The 22833-nt window shown below is 39.8% G+C and overlaps 1 protein-coding gene across 1 annotated transcript in view; it reads right to left on the minus strand.

The window, feature by feature from the left end:
• Positions 1–22833, minus strand: part of LMO7 (LIM domain 7) — a 128388-nt gene that overhangs the window by 69301 nt on the left and 36254 nt on the right. The window contains exon 3 of the mRNA XM_065423786.1: positions 17730–17836. The gene's annotated coding sequence lies outside the window, so the exon portion shown is untranslated. The remainder of the gene's footprint in view (positions 1–17729; positions 17837–22833) is intronic.

The following is a 22833-nucleotide window of genomic DNA, read 5'->3' on the forward strand; positions in this document are numbered from 1 at the left end:
TGTAGACAGTAATCTCAGTCACTTCTGCTCATTTGTTATTGGTATTCTCTAGCTTTAATAAATAGAATGTTAAAATGGTTTTGTAAAAAAGTCTCTCTTAAAAACTACATTTCTATGAGTTTATGACAAACATTCACGTTCCTGTGAGTGACTCTGAGCCAGTCAGACCTACTAAGAAAAAGTTTCACACTGGTCTAGATTGAGAGATTTATATTCCTTCCCCTACACTGATTTTACTGAGATCGTCAAAGAAAACTATCCCATTATTCTTAGTACTGTAGAACATTTAACAATTGCAGGTCGACATACCCATGGCTAGCTCGGCTAGTGCACTAAACATGGCAGTGCAGCCAGGGTGGCACAGGTAATGGCTCGGGCTAGCTGCCAGAATATGTACTGGGGGTTGGATCATGCTTCTCTTTTTAGCACACTAGCTTGAGGAAAGAGCTGGAGCGTGTCTACCTGAGCAGGGAATCACACCTCCCCACTGCTGTGTAGACATACCCACAGAAGTTAGAGCTGAAAAACATCTTGGATGAGAGTTTCAAAATCTTGTAAGTGACTTTAAAGCACAAGCCATAAGCTTTCAAAGGGACTCATGCTCCTAAATCACTTAAGTGCTTTTGAAAATCCCACCCCTCACCTAGTCCGACCCCTACTTGTGCAGTAGGTGCCTCCAGTTCCACGAAGGCCCCTCAGTGTCCCTCTCTTTCTGCCTAGTCTGTTCTTCCACCTATCTTGTACTGGCTCCATTAGGCTGGATTTGCCACTCACACAATTTTCTTTAAAATGTTTCAGTCATCCAATCGGGATCCAGAAAATTACCAAGCAATTAAGTTGGCCAGTTTCGCAACAGGACTATTGAATAGCATATATTGAAAGAACAATTCACGAAAACCTCATTGCTTGATGTTTGTATACAGAAATCAGAATTGATTTGCAAACAGCATAAAGGGCTACATTCATTGGATAATCTGACTGACTATCTCTAGTTCCTAGATCCATGTTAATAAGGTATCAGTTCCTTTGAAGACCACCAAAACAGTTTGAAAGGAAAGAAGTTTAAAAAAGAAATGGAAGGAAAACACAAGGAATCTATTGCCACTGTAAAACCGTTGGAAAATACAGAAAATGTACTTTGCATCTATTAATATCAATTTAAAATTGCATATGAAAAGCTCAGTGATTGAAGTTAAAAAAGCCATTACCCTTTGTAATCATCACTTTTGCAACTACCTCATGCTTTCTATTCCATTCTATCTAGGTTGTGACGCCACGCCCACCAACATGGCAACTGTGTGATGGCTTAGTCACTGTAGTGATGAGTATTGCAAAACATTGCAAAGGTGGAACACAAGCTACACTCTTACCTACATAGTTTTCAGCCTAGTAAGAGAATATTGCCCAATAATAGCCCTCTTAGAGTTTCATGTGAGAGTTAAAAGCCAGAAAATTAGCCAAAAATAAAAAGCTTTGAATATAAAGAAGCAAAATGATTTTTAAAAAAGCAGCTCAAGAGACACCATGCATGTCTGTCTCCTACTAAGAATATTCTCTTTAAAATGGATTATTAGGGACTAAAAGCAAATGGGAGTTGAGGATGCTCAGCATCCTGCAAGAAGTACTAAGTATCTCAGACTCAGGCTAGCTAATAGGGGAAGGAGGTGAGAGAGAGAAAATAGGAAGAGGATAAGAAACAGACATTCATCAGCACTCAAAGTTAGGCCAGAACGCTCAGAGCTCACATAGTAGCATCAAGGCCAGAGATCAGCAGCAATAGTTTTAAAAGATACAAAACAAATCATAAAGGAGCAGAGGAAAAGATATAAATTTAAGCATAAAACTTTTTAGACACACACTAGCTCAGCAGTGAGTTAAGGTTTTGTGAATTTAAATATTTAGCTTGTCTGGTTCTTACTCCATAAATATCACATAGTAGCTAAGCTTTTCTTCGTTTAAAAACAAGTTATACACAAGCAAAAAACCCAATAGGATTATCCATTTTGTCCATGTGAAAAAGTTAGCAAATCTTGAAAAGCAATTAAGTTTGCTTCTGTGAATATGCAGACAAAAAGTCTATTGGGTTTTTAAATTTCTGTTAACATCTGTTGCACTGTGGAGTTACACACATTGCCTTACCTACACATAATGGAAGTTTTTCAGAAATTTCCCCCTGTGGCTAACACTGGTTCAGTTCCACTAGTAGTAGCAACATTGACCACCAGCATAGAAGAGTCTCCAATTGCTATGCCGTCCTTCCTGCAAGGTGCTGAGCACAGTCATACAACTTTCATAATGCCACAGTTTGTTCTTCCATTCACCTTTCCCTGTCCCTTCTCACTCATTTTTAAGAAAAATGTTTGGTATTACAAGAATAGCATACTAATTATACCCCATAGCTGGAAGACTAAATCTAGTCACCAGGGTAAAAATAGACATGAAAAATGCTCATTCAACTTCATCCCTCCTGCAATTTTGAAGGAAAAACAGTTGTAGCATCTTGCTTATGGGATTTTTATTTAACATTTTCAAGACAGTCAATCTTTGCTTTTTGTTATACCTCTTTCCCTTTCTGGCTTCACTTCAACCTTTTCTTTCCTATAATAGATCATAAGGCATCTTTTTTTTGCATTATGTTCAGCATCTGTTCTCTCATTCCTATTTTCTCATTTCACCCCCTTGTATTTTCTTCTTCATTTCTGGTCAATATTCTCCACTGTATTTTCTCCTTCCTTCTCCCTCCAAAATCTTACTTTTGATCCCCTATTGCTTTTTTCTAATTTAATTACTTCAGTCTCTCTTCCTGTGTATCTCTTGCACACATCCATCCTTAGACCTACACATTTGGTTTCAAATTTGCAGTTTGTTGCAGATATTTTTGCATTTAATACATATACAGACACTGTATAAAAGTTGTCACAGTTGTCACATTAGCAACTACTTAACAGAGAAGATTCTGGTTTTTAATTCTGATAATACTATTGAAGACAAATCTTTACACAGAGAAAGTTATTATTGCAGTTATTATTGCAGTGTGTGCAAAACTGGAGGCTGAAATACATGTGTTCCACTTCTGCTGTGTTTTTCCGTCATTAATGGAGTATCTCATCAAGGATTGTTTCCCTTTAAACAGGAAAAATATCTACCATTTCAGAAAGTTACCCTGTGAAAGAATGTTAAACAGAGCTATTGACTGACAAAGTCAACACTAAAAAAGGCGTGGATTAGTATTAGTTTACAGAAGTATGCGATAATGCCTTTGCTATTCAGATTTGTGATGAAAACACATCTTAAAGTCAAACGCTACTAGCCTTAATACTGTGCAACTAAACCCTGACTTCCAACTGGTCTAGGTATGTTTGACCACTGTTTTACATGAATATATTGATCACCCCTGAGGACAGTCAAAATTTGAAAGTATCTTCTGCAATGTGCTGCAACATTTGAACACAGTCTTAGACATGGGTACTGAATTAAAATGGATACACTATTACCTCATGGATTTGCCCAGCTTCTTTCAGCAGTTTTTGCTTGTGTGTTATTCATTGGGCTCCAGTAAATTTGGCTGTAATTTAATATTCCATGTAACAGTGTAAATATTTCAGACTCAGTATTTTATTTCCAGTTAAATATATCCTGTCATGTACAGCTCAGGGATTAATAATGGCACATACGCAGCTCTACAACATTGGGTTCACAGGTGTGAGTGTATATTTACAGGAGAGCTTTTCTGGGAGGGTAGGGAAATGGGAGAAGAAATATCTCCCATATTACTCATGAAAAGTTAGTTAACTAATCATCCTTAGCCGCTTCATTGCTTAGAATACAATTCTGAGTCAATATCAGAGACCTTACCTATTTTTACAGGAATCAAGTGTCACTACTACTGCATGTTGCCTCTATATCCAACACCTGTTACAAGTTCTCTAGTCTTATGCTTACAACAGGTCTCTGCCCTTTCTTCAAACAGTGACAAGGAAAGTGTGGGCCCCTTCAGGTTGTTTATATGTTTCTATCAATTTGGCAACCTTCATTTACACAACATTGGTTGGTTTTTTTGGTCATTTGTGAGACATTCTCGTGATAAGATAGCAGCAATAAGGTGGGAACAGAAATTTCCATCCCCTTCAATTTGTACTACATAAAATAATTAGTATGCTATTCTTGTAATACCAATTATTTCAGGTAGTACTAGAAGCCGAAATCATGCTAAATGTCTGTGTGACTATTATATGCCTAAAAATTACAAGAAACATCTGGTAGAATTTTGTCTTTGAAAGCAGTTTGAAATTGTATTAAGTAAAAAAATATAAATATGAACTGATTACTAGAAGCAGAAAATAACGTGTTGCAAATGGAAGACATACCATTTAGCTTAGTTGGCCAATGTTACTTTCCTCTAGTATAGGACCTTGCTCATTGTTACTCAGCAGATAGGAAAGGTACAGAAAATAATGCAAGTGTCTTTCCTCCTCTACTCCCTGCTCTCCCCAAAGCAAGAGACAACCGTATCATTCAGGGTCTTAGTGGTAATTTAAAATTAGAGATAATCTGATACTGAATTTGTATCTAGAGTTTATATATAATCCAGCATGCATACCAAGAAAGTAGATAGACTCCTGTAAAGATAATGTAGACTCAACATAGCAACTCCCAAAGGCACATAATGTATTTTTTTAAAATAAGGTATCAGCACCAAAAATTACAACTTCCATAATGCACCTTTGCACCCTTCAGTATTAGCTTCCATTCTTCAAACTGGATTTCCCTCCCCACATCTCTCCCATATTCTTTTATAAATACCATTTGTTTTCGGATGGCAAGAGACCGAAGGCCAAATTTGCAAACGAATTCAGGTGCCTAAAGACGCAGATATACATCTAGTGGGATTCACAAAACAGCTTAAGTTAAGCGCCTAACTCCGATTGACTTCATGTATGAAATTCACTATAAAAGCCAATTAGTAATAGTGATGTTACCTAAATTAAAGTTCTCAGGCGTGTACTTTTTAAAAAGTAACGTGTGAAATCCTGATCTGAACATATAAATTCCTTCTTGCATAAAGTTACTCTTTTTTCTTATAGGTCAGTTAGATTTGGTTGAATAACTTCCAACTACTTAAATACCAATAAGGGTTGACTGGTGGCACCATAAACCTCACTAAAAGTAGTTGAATTACTCTCTCATCCATTCCCAATCTATACTTTATGTCAGAATTTTTCAGACCTCTTCAGTCTTTCAGTATTTCCGGCGGTCAGCTAAACTGCTGTGGTTTTCAGCTTTTACAGCAGAACACTCTTACATAACAGTCAAGGTAACCAAACAATATACAGACTATGATCGCTTACAAAAAACACAAGGTAAGCATGATACTACTAAGGATCACTAACTAGTAAATTACCCCACAGAATTACCTAAATCCAACAATCTTAAGAATTTCTCTTAATCTTAATTATAAGAGACTTCAGATCAAATAAATAAGATTAAATAGTTTAAAAGATTAATATCTATACCATTTACTCTGAAAAGCTAGATTTAATTCCTGACATGTACATCCAAAGTCCAGAGCATATTTTATTACCTATAACCATAAATGACTCAAAACTTAAGCATGTTAACCATATGAACTTTGAATATTTTATACCCAATGTTACTATGATTTATGATACTATTAGACTACACAAAGTGCAATGAGTTCCATTCTCTTGACATGTACATACTTCTCATTGATATTAATGAAAATTACACATTACAAGGATTCAAATGCCATGGACATTGATACGCATAATAGAATTACCAACTCTAAAGTATTAAAGTTTTATGTTTTTATGAAAATACCAGTGGTAAATGACATGAAGATAAACACTCAATTCATGAAACCCCTAAGGATGTTTCTGGAGTTGTTCTGAAGTGGGGTTCCTGAGTTTTTCGTTACAGCTGAAGTGTGACTGGAAAGCTTAATTACTACAACGAACATATATTTTAACCATGTGTAAAACATTTTTCCTTCTCATCTGAATGCAAACTTAAAGAACAGAAGAATGGCCATACTGGGTCAGACCAAAGGTCCATCTAGCTCAGTAGCCTGTCTTCTGGTAGTGTCCAATGCCAGGTGCCCCAGAGGGAATGAAGTTTCAACAATTGCACTTTAGTCTCAAGTTAAGTAATATTCTGATGTATAGACAAGTTGATTACCATTAAGTCAGTGAAATCTTTCCCTTTAAACTTTTCATTTTAAACTGAATTAATCTGTAGTTTCTCAGGTTGATTCTTCCCAATTAAATTTAACACTAAGGGGGATTTTGTTCTTATTTACATTGGTGTAAATTGGAATAACTATTGAGGTTAACTACTATGCCACTTGTAATCCTGAAGTATGTGGCATGCATCAATTGCATAATTTTCGCTGTTCTACAAATTTAAAAAGTATGAAATTGCAGTTCTGTGGTTTTTTGAATAATTAATTAAAGGTTGTATATCCCAACTTACTTTAAATGTTTGCTCCTGTGAAAGTAAGGAGCTACAGCAAAACCAGCCTCCCCACCAAACTCAGCCAGCATATCTCAATCTTGTCATGTAAATGGCCACCAATGCACCATTGTGTAGTGGTTACCAATAAGACCAAAGTTTAAATTCAAAGTTGCTAGTAATGAAAAAATAGCACATTAAATAACTGAGCCACTTAGTCACACATTTGCTTGAGGTCTTTTCTTTTTAAGGCAGATATTCTAGGATCCCCAGTTTATGGGCATTTAATTCTGAATTCTCCAATCCAATTGTAGTACAGGTCTGTCTCATCTTACGCTGGGGTTACGTTCCGTAGTCAGCGCGTAAAGCGAAAACCGCGTATAGTCAAAATGACCCTTGAAAATCCCTTAAATCACCCATAAAGTACAATTTTGTGTATACAACCCTGTACAGTACTATGTATTGTATACAGCAATGTACAGTACAGTATATAATAAAGACTACATATGCAAAATATAATTTTAAAGTATTTTTAATAACAGAGACAGAAGAATGAAAGAATAAAAAATGAAAACAGTACAGTACTGTAAACCTGAACAGTCACCAGTCATCCTGGATATTCTTGCTAGTCTTGTACTGTACACACTCCAATGATTAGTCTTCCTCTTCCCCTGACAACACTATCATTGAGTCATCAGGGCTTGATGTCGATCCAGGAGACGATGGGCCAGGCTTGGGTGACGGAGAGCGAGTCGTAGACGAAGTGGGTGGCTCTGGTTCAGCTTGAGAAGTTGATTGTGTAGACTCTGCTGCTGCTGGTTGTTTTTTCTTTAAAAACATGGTGATTGGCAACTGTCGCTGTTGTCTCTTGAGCTCTTCAAACATTTCTTGGTACCATCTCAAATCATCCATAATACTACCTGTGATTTTGAGGCTTCGTTCCATAGAAGAATCATATTCAGAAATTAAACCATTCAAGTGTTTCGCTGCTTGGAACACTTCAGAAAATTTATGAAGATTCCAAGTTGCTGGCTCTTCCTGTTCATCATCATCTTCGTCTTCTGTAGACGATTTTATCAGTTCCTCTAACTCTTCGTTAGTCAATGTTTCTCTATGGCCCTCAATTAATTCCTCAATTTCTTCCTCGAGGATGTCGACGAAGCCATCACCACCCACTTGCCTGGCCACCTGAACAATGAGTTGCACTTCGTTGTCAATGGTCGGGAAACCCTTAAAATCATTCACAGTCTTCCCATAGGTTTCGCCAACATGGATTGACTGTTACAGGCTTGATTGCATCCATTGCCTGTTTAATATAAGTGATGCAATCAGCAATGTTGAAGGACTTCCAACACTCCATCACATTAACATTGGGATCAGCATCCATAGCGGTAAGGATCCGTGAGAATGTAAGCCTCGTGTACGTGGCCTTGAAACAGCTAATGACGCCTTGGTCGAGAGGTTGGAGGATGGAGATGGTATTGGGGGGGAGAAAGACGACTTCAACGTCGTTATGCGCAAACAGGAGTGCCGCAGGGTGGCCAGGAGCATTGTCTATGATCAGCAACACTTTAAAGTCAAGTCCTCTCTCTTCAAGGTACTGCTTGACCTCCAGAATGAAACACTTGTGGAACCAAACCAGAAATAATGCTGCCGTCACCCAAGCCTTTTTATTTGATTGCCAGAACACAGGCAGGAGATTTTTGTTCTTGCCTTTTAGGGCACGGGGATTTGCAGCCCTGTAGAGCAAGCCCGGCTTTATTAAATGCCCAGCCGCATTGCCACAAAGCAACACAGTCACACGGTTTTTAGCTGCTTTGAAACCAGGGGCTTGTCTTTCTGATTTCAAAATGTAAGTGCGGGTGGGCATTTTTTTCCAGGAGAGCCCAGTCTCGTCAGCATTAAAAACTTGTTCTGGAAGATAGCCCCTTTCCTCTATGATTTTCTTTAATTGTTCGGGGTAGGCTTTTGCTGCCTCCTCATTGGCAGATGCAGCTTCACCAGTAGTCTGCATGTTTTTGAGGTTGAAGTGGTTCCTAAAACTGTTAAGCCAACCTTGGCTGGCTTTGAATTCCTTCTTATCAGAAGGCTGTCCCTCTTCGGCGGGAGGTTTGAACAGCGCATAGATGCTAAGAGCCTTTTCTCGCAACATGTTGCCATTGATAGGCACACATTTACGGTTCATGTCTTCCAGCCATAAGTTTAATGCCTTTTCAGTCTTCACTAAAGTCTTATCACGCACTTGGCTCGTCACCTTAGCAGTTACTGGAGCACTTGATGCCACGTCTTAACGAATTTCTCTCTCTTGAATCTTGATGGCACGGATGCTAGATTTGTTGCGGCCGTATTTACGCGGCACATTGGTGATGGACATACCATCTCTCAATAAGTCCAACACAGCCAGTTTTTCCTCCAGCGTTGGAACACATCGCTGTTTCTTCGGTTGAGCCCCAGATGAAGTAGGTGCCTTGCGTTTAGGGGCCATGTTATACAGTACGAAAAATACGTACTGTATCTTTAAAACAGTACAGGCACAGTAGAATCTCACTCAGCGCGGCGAGATGCGCACAGTATGAGAGGCACAGGGGGACTGAGTACTGTAGTGGGAACAGCAGATTCGCTTCTCCCATCCCACACTCACTCCGGGGCAGATGCACTATTTAAACTGGTTTTTTTGTTTGGTTGGGGTTTTTTTGCCAACCGTCCAGGGTTATTATAGGGGAGAACCTTATCACAAGCCTAAAGACATGCTGTTGCTGTCAAGTCCCCTCCAAAAAATATTTTAGTGGAAACAGCAGATTCGTGTCTCACGCTGGTGGAATCCCCCGCACTTCCCCCCCCCCCCGACCGCGTAAAGCTGAAATTGCGCATGTTAAATGCGCATAAGATGTGACAGACCTGTATCCTACAGCAGAGAACCAGATGTAATTCCCAGAAGAGCATGTCATCAATGCACCTTGAGCTGGCCAGATGGCCCCTTTAATCATTTGCTGGAGACAGTCTGAGTGTATTGCCTCCACAATGTTCTCACAATGCTAAGCCAGGGAGCGAGAAATGGTACTGTCCCCATACTAACACACAGGCCAACAGACCACAAGTGCAGTTCTCCCCACTAACCAGAGATTTCTTTCTATTCTCTACATTAGTGTATCTTTCCTCTTTTCTTTTTCTATCTGTCAGATGTTTATGACTGAACACCAACTATTGAAAAGAATCAGCCCCTCCTCCCCAAAAGGGGGGGAGGGAAACCACACACACAAAATTGGCTTAAAAAAGATTACAAGATTTTTGAAAAAAATTGTAAGGTTTAGATTTGTCCTCTTGTTTTACTTGCCATTTGGTTTTAGAACATTTACAGTACACTTGAGTCAAGTTTTTCAGGCTTTTCTCTGCAACCATGAGAAACTAGAAACTGATGTTTTTAAATGAAAGCTGAGATTCTCACAATCACATGACTCCAGGAGCCAGGGCTTTACTAAAACCACCAAATACTACAAGTCTTGCAATAAACCTACGAGAAGTTGGTAACCATTGGTCATGCCTCAAAGACCACACTTGGAATACTTTAATGCTAAGCTTTACAACACAGGAAATTCTTTCATAAATTTTTGGCTTACTACCTTTTTTCCTAATTTTTTACCTATTCACCAGCATTTATTTTGTATTACCCAGTCCACTACTGGATCTGCATTTTACTCTGATAGAGGCATTTGTCAACATGAGACAGACAATCCCTATTCTTTACCATACATAGCAGTTGAATAACTAGGAAGCCCAATATTAGAATTTCTAGTATCAAGAAGAACATTTGAAATTTGACATCTCACTGTGGTAACTCTGTTAATTTTAAAGCTATTGAACTATTTTTATAAGAACCCTGCTACAACTGGGAACAACTGGGTGTGTCATTTTAAAAAACTTGGTAGGAAGTACTCAAGGTTTTTAAATAGTAACTGTGTTGCTAAATGAAAGTCACTGAGCTCATGTTACACTCAAGCTGATAGAATTGAAAAGAACCAAATGAATCTGAAAGGCAACCCAATGCTATTTCAAATTAAAAACAATTGAGAAGTTGGTGGGTTTAAGAATAATACCATCTCATTTAGTTCCAAGTATAATAAATGTTTAGGCTAAAAAATTGTGGCAATAAATTACACACACTGAAGAGAATGAACAGAGATACATATACATTTAACTAAATAACCAACCATGAAATAAGAAGAAATGCACACAACTCTTTGGGATGCTGTATGATGGACAGTGCCACCTCGATCATTTATTTTAGACATGACACATTGCTATACTACACCAATAGCCAATAATTTCTAGAGATTTACAGAAAAACTGAGCCATAAATATCAGACACAAAGCCCTGTTCCCATCTTCACTGGCAGAAAGTCACTCATGCCGATATATTTCCCATGTCACACTACTGCTCTTCTAGTCACTTAACTGCCATGGTATGAAGAGATTTGCAATCTTCTATACATATAAATACCAGAATTTGGATAATGCAACCTGCACTTTTTCACAATCATCCATCTTTAACAAAATGTTAAGCAACTGTTTTAAAAGCATAAACTAGTTATCAAAGAGAATAAAAAACATTAGAAAATTAAGAGTTCTATTTAGCTCTATGGCAAATACAGCAAGTATTTACAGCAGGAATTTCACATTACATCTACCAATAATCTCAACTGTGAGACCATGAAAGACTCCCATTTCCTCTACAGAAGTTGGAGTAAATTAACTTTTAAGTACATTGTGTTGAAAACATACCAAAATAACTCTGCAGTGATTATTGCATATTCAAGCCTGGATTTTGACATGTGGCTCAAAGAACACAATCTGATTAGAATTGTGGGCTTTTTTGGTGTTTAACAGGCATATTCATGAAGTCTCAATGGCACAGTTACAACCACATTACTGAAGATCATCAGTTTGTTTATATCAATTACTATATTTTGGTATGGCTTCTATCAAGATAGGACCCTCCATAGCCATGCTGTCCTGAATCCACACAAAGTAAAACTCAGTCTGTCTTAAGGTGTTCCTGATAACAGTTGTGTTGGAAGTGAACTCCTCTTCCTTTAGAAGATAATTTACATTTGTGCCAGAAAAATTAAATATTGTTCTGTGTAGGATTATTTATAATAATAATTTGTAATCCACCAATGTGCTAAGTACTGTCCCTCACATACAGGAAGAAAGTTCCTGCCCTGAAGAGCTTACAGTTAAGAAACAATTGATCTAATCTATTTTTAATAGTATAAGACACATTCTCTAACAACAATTGAGTCTCCAGTTGAGTTTAGCATACGAGCTACAGTCACTTACTGTGGATCCTGAGATGAGACCAAAGACTAATTTTGGACCTGCAGCCTCATCTGCAAATGTCACAGATGAAGACAATTGCAGATGAACGTGTGTTGCTTTTAGCTTTACATCTTGCACGACTCTCCTTGATTGCAGCAATCAGTGAGCTCTCGAAATCTTTCAGTCCAAGGTGGCAGAACTGCTGCCATCAGATCTTATCATGGGCCAAGAACTCCCTGGTGTTGAGTTCAACACTACAAGATTGGAGAGTGGCTTCGAGAGGTCTTTGTAACATTTTCTTGATCTACCCTTAAACTAAGTTCCAATCTGCAGTTCTCCATAAAAGATGGCTTTCAGGGTTCTACTGTCAGACATATGGACTGGAGTACCATGCCATCTCAGCTGCACTCTCACTATAAAAGCTTCAATGCCTATGAAGTTGCAGCACTCGAGAATCTTGGTGTTTGGAACCAAATCTCTAAACAATACAGTGCACTAATAGGACATAGGTACATTACTCAAATGTTTAAATGCACTGTGCTATAGGCATACACTAATACCATGCTGTACACCCAATTGCAGCTGATTTAAATGCGGGCAATTAGGCTCTGGTGAAAGCAGAGAAAAATAAGTTTGCTTGGGGATTTTAGGAGGCCTTGAATGGAAGTAGAGGAGACAAAAATCCTTTATGAAGTCAGCATACAGTAGAACCTCAGAGTTACAGACACCTTGGGAACGGAGGTTGTTCGTATCTCTGAAATGTTCTGCAACTCTGAACAAGAGGTTACGGATTTCAGCCACAGGGAGCTGGAGCTGTGGGGGCGGGAGGTCAAGGCTCCAGGCGGGGGGTAATGTCATCAGGGCTTCTGACTTTCGGGGTGCCAGGGCTCCGGGCAGGGGTTTCAGGGCTTCTGCCCCATGGAAGCACCAGGGCTCAGGCTTTAGACCTGGGGGGAGTGCTGGGGCTCGGAGCTTCAGCCCCACAGTTCCGTTCCCGGATTCTGCCCTGTGGGGGGTCGCCAGAACTCTGGGTTCCCCACAGCTCTGTTCCTGGTTGCAGCTGTAGGGGGGGGACATGCCGTGGCTCGGGACTTTAGCTACAGGGGGAAGAGCTAGGGCTGAAACTGGTATTCCCCTCATAACTAAAGACCCAATGACCCCCAAGTGACTGAAGCTGGGAATGGAGCCACAGGGCTGAAGCACTGAGCCCTGGCAACCCCCACAGGGTAGAAGCTGTGAACGGAGCTGAGGGACTGAAGCCCCAAGCCTCGGCACTCCCCCAGTTCTAAAGCCCTGAGCCCTGGTGCTTTTGAGGATCAGAAGCCCTGAGCCGACCTCCCCATGCCTGGAGCCCTGATCCCCCGCACCCTGCAGCTGTAGCCCAAACCCACCATGGCTGAAGCCCTATGGCCTTACAATACTTGCTGTTTTGTTTTTGTCTCCACTGCTGCCTAATTGATTACTTCCGGTTCCACATGGTGTCCGGTTGACCGATAAATCCGTAACTCTGAGGTTCTACTGTATAAAAAAAACTGTCTCTTTAGGACAACAAAACTATTAACTTTATACAAAACAATGTAAACAAGGAATAATGCATTAGCATCAAAACAAAATGCATACTAATTTGGAACAAGCTCACCTCATATGGTATATGAGAAACAGCATCAAAGTTCCTAACACGACGACACAGTGTACCAATTTGAGGCAAGTATATATACACTGTATATAATTCCACCTGTATATGTCAGAAACCTATCACTTGTATGTAATGTTTCTAATATTTTTTTAAAAGACCATTTAGAGAGTCACTTATTCAGCACATACTGTTAATCCGCTGACAACCTTATTATGTTATCTGGGAACTCTCTGCAAGAGACTGCCTTGCCTCCAGGGTGATTGCATGACATTTGATCAACTTTCTGATGAAGAGTTATCCTAGTGCAAAGCTCTACCAGAAGTTTGGCAGGAAATGACCACTCACTCACTCTCTCCTAACTCAAGTTTTAAGTGTGCCAAAATTTGCCAGGATATTCAATTTACTGCTCTACGATGTGGTCAAACTGAAATGTCTGAGCATTTTAGACATATTATGGAGGTATCATATGATACAGGTTATACAGAAAGTTGAACTTGTATTGAAACAAATTTAAGAAGCATGACAGTATGGTATGCAAGTATTTCCATTCTGCTCTAATCTTTCTGTATATTTGTACATGTGAATCATAAAAATGATCAATGGTTAAACCTACTTTTCCTACTACTTGAATAAATGGGGCCCTGTTGCGTGGTGGGGTTAAGATACTATTTTACATTATTATATGACACCCATATTTGATCCCACTTTTCTTTCTCCAGGAGCCAGTAGAACTAGGGGTGTTAAAGGAAAAGTTCTCAAAGCCAATTAAAAGGAAGGATAGACAAGTGGTTAGAGAACTAGCCTAGGACTTGGAATTTGGGAGATCTGGGCTCAAGTCATAGAATCATAGGACCTTGAGAGGTCAACTAGTCCAGTCCCCTGCACTCATGGCAGGACTAAATAAAAACTAGACCATTCCTGACAGGTGTTTGTCTAATCTGTTCTTAAAATCTCCAATGATGGAGATTCCACAACCTCCCTAGGTAATTTGTTCCAGTGCTTAACTACCTGACAGGAAGTTTTTTCTAATGTCCTTCCTAGGCAGTCATTTCCCATTTTGTTTGTGTGTGCAATTTTTCTCCATAAGTGGAGTACTTTGCATTTCTCCTTATTGAATTTTATCCTATTTACTTCAGACCATTTCTCCAGTTTGTCCAAATCATTTTGAATTTTAATCCTATCCTCCAAAGCACCTGGTATCATCCACAAACTTTATAAGTATACTCTCTATGCCATTATCTAAATCACTGAAGAAGTTATTGAACAGAACCGGACCCAGGACCGATCCTTTTGGGACCCCACTCAATATGCCCTTTCCAGCTTGACTGTGAACCACTGATAACTGGTTGGAAAACTGTTCCAGAGAGTAGTATGCACCCACCTTATAGTAGCTCCATCTAGATTGTATTTCCCTAGTTTGTCTATGAGAGGGTCATGCTAGACCAGCATTTCTCAAATGCTGCCACCAGGGGCTTTTTTTGCGGCCACAGCCTCCTGGGCTGTTATTGGGGGAGGGGCGGGGGGCAAAGTAGCGGTCCCTCCTGGATGCACTGCCTTGGTGTTGATTGCTGCTGCTGCCAGCAGTGGTTGGGCCCTACTCCCCCTGTGGAGACACCTGGGGCACAATGCTGGAGGACCAGGCAGCCGGTGAGTTCCCCACCTTCCCAAGGGCGGTGGGGTTCAGGCTTTGGGCTTCAGCCCTGGGGTGGCAAGGCAGTGGGGCAGCAGGCTCTGGCCACAGGGCTTCGGGCTCCAGCCCCATCCCGGCTCCCCCAGCCTCCCCATCCAGGGCTTAATTTTACTCAGCCCTGTCAAGCCTTGGGACAATCTGCTGTGAAAAGTGATACTTGTATGTTGGTTAATATCACTTTTCACTGCAGACTTACTAGCTAGCAATGAATAAATGACAATGATTTGGACGTGTATATGTGCATATTTAATTGTTTTTCCTAAAGCGAATTAAGTATTTTAGGAAAAAAGTGTGAGAGTGGCCACCAGCAAAAGTTGTTGGCTGCACTCTGAGGCCACCAAAAATTTTGTCTTGAGAATCCCTGTGCTAGACAGTATCAAAAGCCATACTAAAGACAAGATGCATCACATCTATTGCTTCCCCCCTCCACCTCACACCCATAAGGCTTGTAACTCTGTCAAAGAAAGCTATTAAGTTGGTTTGACATGATTTGTTTTTGACAAGTCCATGCTGACTGTTACTTATCACTTTAAGAACATAAGAATGGCCATACTGGGTCAGACCAAAGGTCCATCTAGCCCAATATCCTGTCTTCCGACAGCGGCCAATGCCAGGTGCCCTAGAGGGAATGAACAGAACAGGTAATCATTTAGTGATCTATTCCCTGTTGCCCATTTCCATATCTTTTGTGTGTTTGCAAACTGATTGCTTGATTATTTAACTCCATTTTGGGGTACCAAAGTTAAGCTGACTGGTGTGTAATTCCCTGGGTTCTCTAGATTTCCCTTCTTATAGATGGGCACCATATTTGGTAAAAACTGACAGATTTCCTGAGAGACTTTGGACAAGGCACTTAGCCACTCTGTGCCTTAGTTCCCTATATGTAAAATGGGGATAACACTACTGCCCTATCACACAGGGGAGTTTGAGAATAAATACATTAAAGACTGAGATGCTCAGGTATCACAGATACTAATGGGTGCCATATAAGTACGTAAATGAGATAGACAAGTCTTCTTTCATTTCATGGCTGACCACCACCACTCAGGCACACCTGCTACTTTTGTGACTTGTGCTTAGTACTCAGACAAGTTGGACAACATACCTTGCACAACAGTTTGCTAACTTACTATCTGACCTCCCTCAGGTTTCAGATTGTCAGAATTTACTTTGCTGAAGACTGACTAATCACACACCATTTTAAATTACGCTTAGCTATATTTTAAAGTCAATCTAGACAAATAGGGATTTGGAGACTTTTGTGAATAAATTACAGTAAGGTAGAGTTTACAAACATCTTAGCTCCTTGCACTGCATAAAGTCAGTCAAGAAGAATGCTAACATTTTGAAACCCAGCAGTTAAATCATCATCAGCAAAATCATCAGGCCAAATAAATCCTCAAATATTTTAGAAGCATTTTGCTATCATAAGCATAAGAGTTTAATCCCGAATTAAGTTTCATTTTGCAATGGACATGAAGAACATTTGAGCATATTCCCACGCTAGCAATCTATACAAGAATCTTCCAAATTGAAAAAGCTGGGTTGTTTCACACTTTTTCCTCATCACTGTTACAAAAAGGGTTCCCACAAACTCAAACAATTCTACAAAATCGAAGGACATTTGTATTCAGTAAGTATCCTAGAATTTAAGCTAGTCAATTTCTGTCCCCACCCACTGTCCCCCTTCCCCTACTGGAATTGAACAATTGAACAAAGGTGCCAAGCACTACAAAGCTAAATAGCCCAAGGAAAGATTTGCTGCATGCCATATTTACCTTAGTAACACCTGTTAACTACCAAGTTCTTGGCAGCTTATTAAGGGCTCTATCCTGTTCTCACTGAAGTTAATAACAGAACTCCCATTCAAATGAGAAAAGCATGAGTCCTAAAATTATGGGACGCAATGAGTTATATTGCAAGAACAAACATGTCTATTTAATGGGAAAATATTGTCATCTATAAACATAAAAATTACTCTGAGTGTAATCCAACATCTAGTGGTTTGAAAACATTGTACTTAGTTCCTGTTTCTCTCCCCACTCTAAAGTGTGACATTCAGTAACAAATCTTTGAATTATATTCTGAGTGGAGAGAAGTGTGGTCCTTCAGAAATACAATACTCATACTCTACAGCAACTCATCTGAATGCCACAAATTACTAGTCTAATCCTTGAGAGTTTTTTAAACTATGGATTTCAAAATTTAAACAAATAAATCAAGAAATATTTTTTTAAAATTTATTTTAGCACCTTCTGGTTATTATAGTACACAATTCACCTACAGAGTTTGTTTATTCTAACATTAAATTGTAACAGAACAGTTTCTGCTTCACATCTTTAAACACTACATTTTAATTAGCAACCCAGTATACTGGTAGGTATAAAAATACTAATTTTAAATTACAAAGTAAGGTTCTCTATAGGAAATATTTGCACTAATTATATCAGACCTAACCTAATGCCTTTAACAAAGCTAAGACCGTTCTGAGCTACACTGCTTCAAAACTGCTCTGTTGCTACCTGTTTTAAGCAAGAATTTTCTAGTCAAACATTTTTTAAAACTCTGACTGTAAAACATATTAGCTAACTTTAAAAATATTAGGTGGAAAAAACTTACTTGACAGTAACTCGACTGGACAAATCCTGAAGATCACCAGGATGAAAAAGCTGAGCTTCTTTCAATCCAATATTTTCACAAGCTTTCAGAAAAACATTTATATTATCCTGTGAAGAAAAGTAGAAAGTGATTGCTTAGTTAAGCAGCACTGAGCAGGCATTGCAAGTTGATTAGTATGAACGCCTAAGTTTCAAAGTCCAGCTCATGGAAAAAAAAAAAAAAAAAGCAATCTTCCAGATCATAAATACTAGCAATATTTCATATACGTGGCTGGGCTAGTTGTGATCTTTGTGACTGACACACACGTTAAAGATTACCTGGTATAAGGCAAGTGGCTAGCCAGTAGGCAGTAATCTGCACTTTGATGTCAGTTCTGCTCTGCAAACAAACGCCCTCTTTCTAGCTTTGCACGACAAGCCTCACCTCTCGCCTTTAAAAATAACTCCAGCTACTGACATTCACCCACCCAGAAACTGTTGGCAATGGAGGAATAAGAGGAGGAACATTCTGTTTCTATGATTACAGATTACAGAATGATTGTGGAATACGGCACCTGGAATCTGGGTTTGGTTGCTGAACAGGCTCTTGAGAGAGAGAAACCAAACTGCATGATCAAGGAAGCAGCAAAAATATTTTTTTTATAGTATGGAACTATAAAATATAGGAGTGGTACAGTACTCACTCACTGCACCTGCTACAGACAACTGCCTAGTAAAGACAGGGTAACCAATATATAAAACTGTAAAGATCGCACAATTCATTATTTTACTTTCTACTTCATAATCAACAAGCAATTTACAAGAAATTCCTTCTCATTTATAATATATCAACAGAAGAATTTCCCTTTGCGCACACTTCACAACTCAACATGGGAGAAAGGGTTACAGGAGAGGGGAGGCTAATGTTACTTAATTCATAAGCTAATATAGCCATGTCATTCAAAGTTTCTATACTTGAAGTACTAGGTCAGACTTTGCACAGTCTGTAAAACAGCCATTTCATCAACTCAATACCACCTTAAAACATCCTTTCCCCCTTTTTGCTGGAGGCAAGAGCTCAATAATTTACATTATAAAAGCCCCCCTCCCCCGCTTCAAAAAAACCCAAAAACAGTAGTGTCAGTAGCGTCTAATACAAAGCACTGTTTAATAAGTGAACTACAGTTTTTGTAGGTCTTTAGACTCTAGTATGTCTTAGCATATTTATTAATGGATAAATTAAGCTTCATTTCAGGAAAATGCTTGTGTAACATTTAACATGTAGACAGTGTTGTATGATACCATATGTCATAGACCCCAATCCTCACTGGACATGGAGGCCCATGGAACCAGAAGCATAATGCCCCCAAGTGTAGGCTGTTCCCCTTATCAGAGGGGAGACGGTGGAATCAGGGGAAAGAGCGGCACACTGGCATAGGCACAGGAACTAAGGATGAGGGAGGTGCTGCAGCACCCTGAGCTCTAGGCCCCAGCTGCCAGCCCCAGGCACACCCCCAGCTGTGGCCTGAGCCTCGGCACCCTTACCCCTGTCCGTGTCCCACCTTCCGGAGCGACGGCTCTTGGGGGTGGGAGGGACACAAGATAAAAAGTTTGGGGACCACTGCTTTATAGTTTCCTTAGCTGGCTTTCAGCACCACCACTAGAAAAAGTGTTCATCGCCACTGCAACTAGGGAAGAGGCAGGGCCATAATCACAACCCTGCTGCGCCCCTTCCCCCCGCCCCTCCAGCCTTGAACTGAGTGTGCTGCTGTACAAGCAGTGAAATTATAGCTGCCTCTTGGGTGGGTGCACTATGAGGAAAGGCTCTCATGCTCTCTCTCCTCCATCCAGTGCACCCACATAAGAGGCAGCCTCAATCTGGCACCTGAGGTGCACTGCCAGTTTGTTCAGGCCTACAAATTTATCTAATCAGACAGGAAGGCAAACTTATCGAAACTCGGAGCATACCTTTGCCTTCAGTGATTTTATAAACAGAATGGGGCCTCAGAAGCTTCAGTGAAACAGAGAACACACACTGTACATTGGCCTGCAGAATACTTCAGGGACAGAAGTGTCCAAAAAGGACCCCATTACCCTGAAAAGTACAACAGCTGGAAGGAGAGTAACCATGAGGCACTCGGTTTCTCCAGAATGACACTGAAAGATAGGAGGAGTTGAGAGGCTAGACAACTAAACTAGGAATTATTTAAAGGCCTAGGGAGTCCAAGAAAAGCCTGGGGATAAAACTGTTACTGAGCTGCTGTGGAAGAATGAGCAGTTACCCTGGGGGGTTTGGAGTCATAAGGGTGGACTCAGGAGTTGAACAAAGGTGGCATCTTTTCATTGGGTGGAGATACCAAAATCAGAAGAGAAGAATCCGAAATTACTGGATTTTCCAAATAAAATGTGAAGTGGGATCAGAATGTGCAGATAAGCAAGGAAGGAAGGGGTCAGAGAAAAGAAAATTGGGTCTTGCTGACAATTGGGTCTTGCTGACAAACAGAAAAGCCAAAGTTGCTGGTTAGGTTGGGAGAGGAGAAAAGCTGTGTACACACACAAAATTAATTCTGAAGATGCTGGACGATATTTACTCATGACAACGACTCAAAAAGTAACAGCAAAAAAATGTTTTAGGACATCAGAAGCAGGAAGCCTGCTAAACAGCCAGTGGGGCCACTGGATGATCAAGATGCTAAAGGAGCACTCAAGGAAGATAAGGCCTTTGTGGAGAAACTAAATGAATTCGTTGCATTGGTCTTCACAACTGAGAATGTAAGGGAGATTCCCAAGCCTGAGACATTCTTTTGAGGTGATAAATCTGAGGAACTGTCCCAGATTGAGGTGTCATTAGATGAGGTTTGGGAACAAACTGAGAAATTAAACAATAAGAAGTCACCAGGACCAGATGGTATTCACCCAAGAGTTCTCAAGTAGCTCAAATGTGAAATTGAAGAACTACTAACCGTGGTATGTAACCTATCATTTAGATCAGCTTTTGTACCAGATGACTGGATAACTAATGTGACGCTAATTTTTTTTTTTTAAAGGCTCCAAAAGCCATCCTAGCTATTACAGGTAGGTAAACCTAAACTTCATTATCAGGCAAATTGGTTGAAAATATAGCAAAGAACAGAATTATCAGATACACAGATGGACACAGTTTGTTGGGGAAGAGTCAACATGGTTTTTGTAAAGGGAAACCATGCCTCACCAATCGACTAGAATTCTTTGAGGGGGGTCAACAAGCACGTGGACAAGGGAATCCAGTGGTTATAGCATACTTTTCAGAAAGCCTTTGACAAGGTCCCTCACCAAAGTTTCTTAAGCAAAATAAGCTGTCATGGGATAAGAGGGAAGGTCTCCTCATGGATCAGTAACTGATTAAAGACAAGAAACAAAGGGTAAGAATAGTCAGTCAGTTTTCAGAATGGAGAAAGGTAAATAGTTGTGTCCCCGAAGGGTCTGAATTGGGACCACTTCTGTTCCACATATTCATAAACGATCTGGAAAAAGGGGTAAAACAGTGAGGTGGCAAAATTTGCAGATGATACAAAACTACTCAAAACCGTTATGTCCAAAGCAGACTGTGAAGGCTTACAAAGGGATCTCACAAAACCGGGTGACTGGGCAACAAAATGGCGATGAAATTCAATGTTGATAAAAGCAAAGTAATGCACATTGGAGAACAATATCAACTATACGTATAAAATGATGGGGTCTAAATTATCTGTTACCACTCAAGAGAGATCTTGGAGTCATTGTGTATTTTTCTCTGAAAACATACACTCAATGTGCAGTGGCAGTCAAAAAAGTGAAAAGAATGTTGAGAATCAATAAAAAAGGGATAGATAAGATGACAGAAAATATCATATTGCCTCTATATAAATCCATGGTATGCCTGTATCTTGAATACTGCATGCAGATCTGGTTGCCCCATCTCAAAAAAGACACATTGGAATTGGACAATGTATAGACTAGGGCAACAAAAATGATTAGGGGTATGGAACAGCTGCCATATGAGGAGAGATTAATAAGATTGGGACTTTTCATCTTGGAAAAGAGATTACTAAGGCGGGATATGATACAGGCTATAAAATCACGACTGGTGTGGAGAAAGTAAATAAGGAAGTGTTATTTACGCCTTCTCATAACACAAGAACTAAGGGTCAGCAAATGACATGAACAGGCAGCAATTTTAAATGAACAAAAGGAAGTATTTCTTCACACAGTGCACAGTCAACCCCTGGAACTCTTTGCCAGAGAATGTTGTGAAGGCCAAGACTATAACAGCATTCACAAGAACTAGATAAATTCATTGAGGATAGGTCCATCAATGGCTATTAGCCAGGATGGACAGTGATGCAAAACCATACGCTGAAGGGCCCCTAGCCCCTGGTTTGCCAGAAGCTGAGAAGGGGTGAAAGGGGAAGGATCACTTGATTACCTGTTCTGTTTATTTCCTCTGAAGCACCTGGTATTGGGCACTGTCGAAAGATAGGATACTGGGCCAGATGGACCTTTGGTCTGACCCAAATCTTATAAGATTGTGGAGCATTAGAATGTCATCATGCTAGTGCACCAAAGCACTTTCCAAAATAGCTAGCAGCCATTTTAAATTCTCACACAAATAAAATACATTAAGATCAGTTTTTAATTGATTTTTATCCAAGTTCCTATGGGATTATTAAAAATAAGTGAAAGTGACCCAAACCAACTGCAAGCTTGACAGCATCTCCTTAAAACATAGGAGCAGGAACAGCAGTGATGCTATAATAGAATGGGATCCATCTGGTCAGGTAAAATGTGTAGCAACTAAGGATATTATGTGATTAGATCAACACCTCTCCTTACAAAATAAATAAAAATCAGTAAACAAGGTTGTAAGAAATAATTACCAGAACTCAAAGATAGCTGTGTAGTTTATTATGTAAGTTCTCTCTCTATGGCTCTGAACCAGCCTCCCAGTAGGAGTTGTGGGAACAAACAACTTAACTAGTTTTAAGAGAGCTTGACAAGCTTGTGATTGCATGATGGGTTGCTTGCGGTGGGGGGCAGAAATCAGTAGTCCTGTTTGTCCCTTTTGGTTCACGGCTTATGTTTGTAAAATCTCATAAAATCATAGGACT

Source organism: Emys orbicularis, chromosome 1 (genome assembly GCF_028017835.1).
Source record: "Emys orbicularis isolate rEmyOrb1 chromosome 1, rEmyOrb1.hap1, whole genome shotgun sequence".
NCBI classification, from domain to species: domain Eukaryota; kingdom Metazoa; phylum Chordata; order Testudines; family Emydidae; genus Emys; species Emys orbicularis.